At 36.5% G+C, this 7,385-nt stretch overlaps 1 pseudogene; it reads left to right on the forward strand.

Moving 5' to 3' along the window:
* The first annotated feature begins 223 nt into the window (after positions 1-223).
* On the forward strand, positions 224-1,139 carry LOC122423177 (annotated as a pseudogene).
* The last annotated feature ends 6,246 nt before the right edge of the window (positions 1,140-7,385 follow it).

Raw genomic sequence — 7,385 nt, forward strand, 5'->3', positions numbered from 1 at the left:
ATATCTATCACAAACTGCCAAAGCAACAGAAAAAACAATTGAGTAATATAACCGCCAGAGTACTGACAATACCAATTACTACCTTAGAGAAGAAACTGCCTGTGAATTAATTTCTAGTAGTCATTGATTACTGCTCTCTGACTTTAATCCCACTTTATTCAAAGAAATGTCAGATAAAACATTTTAAATTTTATACAAATTGAATTGAATTCAGTAGTCAGTGATGAAAAACCACACATTCACAGCCTTTATCTTGGCAGGACTGATGGATGACCCTCACCTTCAGATTCCAATTTTCATCTTTCTATTTCTTACATATGTGTTGAGTATAAATGGGAATCTGACCCTCATATTCCTCATTTTAGTGGATCCCCACCTTAAAACAGCCATGTGCTATTTCCTACAAAATTCTACCTTCATAGAAATTTTATTATCCATAGATATTTGTACAACATAGCAACAGATGGCAGGTCAATTAGATATACTATTTGTATTATTCAAGTGTTTTTTACTGATCGCTCTAGAGTGACAGAGTTTTTTCTCCTGGTCACCATGCCCTATGACTGTTTTATGGCCATCTGCAAACCCCTACATTATGTGACCATCACGAACAGCAGAGTCTGCCAGAGGCTTGTCCCCTGCTGTTGGGTATCTGGCATGTTGATCATATTACCACCACTTACTCTGTTCCTAAATTTGAAATGCTGTGATTCAAATGTCATTGATTATTTTTTCTGTGATGCATCTCCTATATTGAAGATTTCATGCTAAGACACATGGCTCATTGTGCAGTTGGTTATTGTCTCTGCTGTGCAGAGACATTTTGACCCGTGTGTGTTGTTCTAGCCTACATTTATATCATCAAAACCATTCTAAGTTTCTCCTCTGCTCAGCAAAGAAAAAGAGCTTTTCCTACCTGTTCTTTTCATATGATTGTTGTTTCCCTCACCTATGGAAGCTGTATCTTCATCTATGTCAAACCTTCAGTGAAAGAATCAGTGGCTATTAATAAGGGTGTGACAGTGCTAATGACATCTATTGCTCCCATGTTGAACCCATTCACTGACACTCTGAGAAACAGACAAGTGAGACAAGCCTTCAGTGATTCTTTCAAAAACTTGGCATTGGTCTCCAAGTGAAAGAGTGCTTAAGTCCAAAATAAAATATCAAGTCAAGCATAAGCCATTAAACCCCTAAATCTGTCAGTCTGTTTTTGATCTGATCTCTATTCAGGTTAATTTTCTCAAAGTTTTCTTACACCCAGAATGAACACTGTCTGCTACATGAGTTCACTCCTTTAATCTGTCTGCAAACAAGTCTTCCTAGAAAAATATCTGAATCAGAAGGCATGATAATAATTATCTAGTAAAAATCAGCCTGATTCTACTCTAATCCAGCAAATAAAGTTTAAGGAAAGAAAAAAATTTAGTGCAAATCAAATAGGGAAATTGTTTTTTATTGGACTTGCAAAAAATGATTTAAAAGTGCTCTTCCTATCTTCCAACGTAAATGTTGCTGAAATATTTAACTGATTAAAATTTTTTGAGTGCTTATCTCTTGGCAGTTCATCACCCAGACTTCTTTTAAATTGGCAATATCTCAAGCATGTTTAGCTCACCAATCATCCTACAGTACTAAAAAAGTTTTAAACCACATTAAGCAAGGAGTAACATGATTCCATTGAAAAGTAAAGAAAATTAAAATCAATGCATGTCCAAATAAATGCCATTTTAAATGGCAGCAGAATTTGATATCTAGTATCCCCACAGTTTATTCAAAAGTAAATGAACATGCACAATGTTGAAATTGAAAATTAAGATTCACAGATTATATAGAATAAAGAGTATCTTGAACAAATATAAGGAAAAAATGTTTTCTAAATAAATATGCAATTATTTTAAGTACTATGTCAAAATATTAATTGCAGTTGAGGAATTAAAGAATATATTACTATTATCAAAGTGCTCAGTTGCCAAAATGAAATATATTCAAACCTCTAAATGTACACAAATTAAGTAATAAATTTTTGTATATCATTGAAACAAAAAATTTTAAGAAAAATCAAGGAAACCAAACCAGCAATAATCATGGAAGTCTAAGATAATTGAAAAGGAAATCTGAAGGAAAATTTTAAAAATAAGTTAATTTTTTTCATGAAATCAATGGTTTATAGATTGGAAGATGGCAAAATGTCAATTTTTCTGAAAGAATTCTTAAAACTACTAAGTAATCTTTCATACTAAGTTTTCTGCAGCTCTTCTGAGAAGAAGAATTCATGACCATCCTTTGGACTTTCTCCTGTCATCTCTACAATTTTGCATTTGCTGTTGCTTCTATAAAAAAATAAATGTTCTTTCCCTCATCCTTCCATTTCACTTCTAGTTTTCATTTAGGTTTCAATTTACATTTCATTTCTACCTAAAGACCATTTCTTCTCCTCCACCCCAACCAAAATCACACAAACATACAAACCAGGTCTGAAGAAATTATCTAGTCAGCCTGCTGTTTTGAACTAAGCTTTCTCTCCTATAGCAGCAATGCCACTAATTTTTTTATATTGCATATTTAAAATCTTGCCATAATGGCAAAAACTGTATACATAATTCATGTATATAAAGCTGTAAACAAATTATACTGAAAACATTACCTTCAAATATACTAAAAGAAAAGATCTCACAACCCCTGAAAAAAAGAATTATTTATTAAGGAAAAATGCCAATCTCTTACATGAAACAGATACTTATAAAAGAATCAAATGGGTGGGATTACAGATTAAGGTGACAGACCAGGAAGATCCTGAGTTTCCTTCATCTCTTGGACATATCAACACTACAGCTGTATATAGAACAGTGGCCACTGAGAATGATTCTAAGACTAGGAGAAAAGATTTTGTACAACAAAGAAAATTTTCGAAAGGCCACATCAACATTGGTGAGAGAGACAGAAATGCAGTCCAATCAGATCGCACACCCATGACATGGGGACCCACAAGCAGGATGGATATCACAACTACTGCGGTACTCACTAAAGAGCAAGGAGTCTGAAGCTCCCTGCACTTCTGAAGGAACTTCGAAACTTCTGGCTTTGAAAACTAACAGGGCTTATGTTAGGGAGAGCCAGAGGGCTGTGGAAAACTGAGACTCCACTCTTGAAAGGTCTTGCACACACTCATTCTAAGTCCTAGTGCAGAGACAGCTTAACAAGAACTTGGATGACAGGACAAGGAGATTTACTGACTAATTTTAGGGCATATACCAGATGGGCAGGGATTTTTCCTGCAGGAAATTTCTCCTGTATGGAAGTGCTGGCAGACGTCACTGCTTTACTCCTCACCACACAGCTAACCCATCACTGGCAGGTGCCATTTCTGTCATTCTGCATCAGTCTAGCTAACATAAGCATACCTTTCTTCTGTAGCCAGTTTGTTGAGTAATTTTAATCATGAAATGGTTTCAATTTACCAAAAGCATTTTCTGCTCTAATGACATGGTCATGTTGTTTATATCCTTCATTCTGCTTGTTGTCATTGTTCAGTCTTTCAGTCACGTCAGACTCATTGCCACCCCATAGACTGCAGCAAGCTGGCGTCCCTGTCTTTCACCATCTCCTGAAGTTTGCTCAAACTCATGTCTGCTGAGTCAGTGATGCCATCCAACCATCTCATCCTCTGTTGCCCCCTTCTCCTCCTGCCTTCAGTCTTGCCAGCATCAGGGTCTTTTCCAATGAGTTGGCTCTTGACATCAGGTGGCCAAATTATTGGAGCTTCAGCTTCAGCATCAGTCCTTCCAATGAATACTCAGGATTGATTTCCTTTAAGATTGACTGGTTTGATCCCCTTGATGTCCAAGGGAATCTCAAGAGTCTTCTCCAGCAACACAGTCTGAAAGCATAAATTCTTCACTGCTCGGCCTTCTTTATGGTCAAACTCTCACATCCATACACGACTATGGGAAAAATCACATGTGGATCTTTGTCAGCAATTGATGCCTCTTCTTTTTAATACACTGTCTAGGTTTCTCATAGCTTTTCTTCCAAGGAGCATGTATCTTTTAATTTCATGGTTACAATCACCATCTGCAGTGGTTTTGGAGCCCAAGAAAATAAAATCTGTCACTGTTTCCATTTTTCCCCATCTATTTGCCATAAAGTGGTGGTGCCAGATGTCATGATCTTAATTTTTTCAATATTGAGTTTTAAGACAACTTTTTCACTCTCCTCTTTCACCGTCATCAAAAAGCTCTTAAGTTCTTCTTCACTTTCTGCCATTAGGGTGATATCATCCACACATCTGAGGTTATTCCTCCCAGCAATAGTAACTCCAGTTTGAGCTCCGTCCAGCCTGGTATGTCACATCATGTGCTTTGCATGTGCGGGCTTCCCTGGTGGCTCAGTAATAAAGAATCCACCTCCAATGCAGGAGCTGCAGGAGACATGGGCTCAGTCCCTGGGTCAGGAAGATTCCCTGGAGGAAAGGCATAACAACCCACTCCAGTATTCTTGCCTGGAGAATTCCATGGACAGAGGAGCCTGGTGGGCTATAGTTCAATGGGTTGCAAAGAGTCAGATATGACTGAAGTGACTTGGATGCACGCACTCTGCATATAAGTTAAGTAAGCAAGGTAACAATATATATCATTGATACACTCTTTTCCCAATTTGGAACCAGTCTTTTGTTACACATCCATTCTAAACGTTGCTTCTTGACCTGAACACAGGTTTCTCAGGAGACAGGTAAGGTGGTCTGGTATTCTCATCTCTTAAAGAAGTTTCTACAGTTTGTTGTGATCTACACAGTCAAAGGCTTCAGCATAGTCAATGAAGAAGAAGTGCATATATATTTTTAATTCCCTTGCTTTCTCTGTGATCCAACTGATATTGGCAATTTGATCTCTGGTTCCTCTGCCTTTTCTAATCCAGCTTGAACATCTGGAAGTTCACATTTCATGTACTATTGAAGCCTAGCTTGAAGGATTTGAGCATTACCTTGCTAGCATCTTAAATGTGTGCAATTGTGCGGTAGTTTGAACATTCTTTGGCATTGCCCTTCTTTGGTATAGGAAGGAAAACTGACCTTTTCCAGTCCTATGTCCACTGCTGAGTTTTCCAAATTTTCTGGCATACTGAATTCCACACTTTCCCAACATCATCTTTTAGGATTGAAATAGCTCAACTGAAATTCCATCATCTCCACAAACTTTGCTCAATGTAATTATTCCTAAGACCCACTTGACTTCCCACTCCAGTATGTCTGGCTCTAGTTGGGTGATCACATCATTGTGATTATCTCGGTCATTAAGATATTTTTGGTACAGTTCTGTGTATGCTTGCCACCTCTTCTTAATATCTTCTGCTTCTGTTAGGTCCATACCATTTCTGTCCTTTATTATGCCCATCTTTGCAAGAAATGTTCCCTTCTATCTTCAATTTTCTCAAAGAGATCTCTAGACTTTCCCATTCTATTGCTTTCCTCTATTTGTTTGCACAGTTCACTTAAGAAGGCTTTCTTATCTCTCCCTGCTTTTCTTTGGCACTCTGTATTCAGTTAGGTATATCTCTCCTTTCTCCTTTGCCTTTCACTTCTCTTCTTTTCTCAACTATTTGTAAGTCCTCCTAGACAACCACTTTGCCATCTTACATTTCTTTTTCTTGGGGATGGTTTTGGTCAGCACCTGCTGAACAATGTGATGAACCATCATCCATAGTTCTTCAGGCATGCTATCTACCAAATCTAATCCCTTGAATCTATTTGCCCTTCCTTTTTTTTTTTTTTTCTTCACCAATGCATGTACTTATATAAAGAGTTTTGTAAACAAAAAATAGTTATTATGAGTATCTTTTTAAAAGTGTATGATTGGGTTTGATTTTCATTTAATGTGGCAATATTTAATATGTTTGAATTTTCGATAAGTACTGCTAAAATCATGTTTAAATCTACCCTCTCACTATTTGCTTTCTTATTTGATTCATATATTATTTGCTCTCTCTCTTGTTTGGTCTCTCTCTAGTATATAAGATGAAAGAAAAGCTACATTTACAACCCACAGGTCAAGAAATTACTAGTGCATATACTGGAGCTTTTTTTTTTTTTTTTTTTTAAGCAACAGGTTTACCCCAAGAAAATAATATAAAAACTGAAAAGCAGCAGCAAAAATCCACACCAGTGTTTATCGTGAAAAGAGTATAAGTATCCTGATGTAAAAATTTTATGTTAGCACCCACAGTTAAACTTATTGTGAAAAAAAGCATATCTATATTGGAATTAAAAGAAAACTATCTTTATATGAACCCATATAACCACATCTTAGGAATGCTCAAAGGGGAGATAAAAATGTTATTTTTAAAATATTCATATTTTTAGAATATTAAAGAGTTATCACTTGTTTTGAGGTTTCCAGTATTTTCCAAATTCATTATTTTGCTTAATGATTGATACAAAAGTAGCATGTGGGAAAGAGTTGTGATCTTTCATGTAATAAGGAAGAAATGCAGAAAAAGCAAACGACTTCCCAACCTTCTGTTTTTTACTATTTTGTCTTCCCCCGTGCCTGTTGCTACTGTTGCATCTTTGTGTCTCTGAGGACACTGCCCACCTACTGCATCTCTCTGGATTTTTGCCCAAGTTCATTACAAAGGAGACTCATTAGTGATGTTTGATTCTGAGTCACCAAGGGCCCAGTTGTTTATCATTTGCTTGGAGATTTAGCAAATAAATCAAGGCAGAGCACAGAAGAATTGATGATTTCTAATTGTGGTACTGCAAAAGACTCTTGAGAGTCCCTTGGAAAGCAAGGAGATCAAACAAGTCAACCTTAAAAGAAATCAACCCTCAATACTCTTTGGAAGGACTGATGCTGAAGTTCCAACACTTTTGCTACCTGATGTGCATAGCTGACTCATTGGAAAAGACCCTGATGCTGGGAAAGATTGAAGGTAGAAGGAGATGAAGGCCACAGAAGATGAGATGGTTGAATGTCATCACTAATTCAGTGGACATGAACTTAGGCAAACTCTAGGAAATGGTGACAGACAGGGAAGTCTAGGTTGCTGAAGTCCATGGGGTCGCAAAGTGTCAGACGCAAATTGGTGACTGCACACCAACAGTAGTCCCCTTATTAATCAGAGTCCTTGAGAATTACAAACTATGAAAAAAAAATAAAGGAAATCTAAGGAAGACCTCACTCTCAAACATTCTTTCACAGTGCTGAAATATTACATATAATTTGGCCAAAAAAAACTATTCAAATGAAGAGGGAAATAATATTAAAGAAAGACTACTATATCCACTTATAACAAGGAAAAAATTCTCAAAACTCTAAAGCAATATTTTAAAATAAGAAATAACTACAAATATTTAGAATTTCAAAAAAGCCTTTACCAATAGGGAA

Source organism: Cervus canadensis, chromosome 21 (genome assembly GCF_019320065.1).
Source record: "Cervus canadensis isolate Bull #8, Minnesota chromosome 21, ASM1932006v1, whole genome shotgun sequence".
In the NCBI taxonomy this organism is placed as follows: Eukaryota; Metazoa; Chordata; class Mammalia; order Artiodactyla; family Cervidae; genus Cervus; species Cervus canadensis.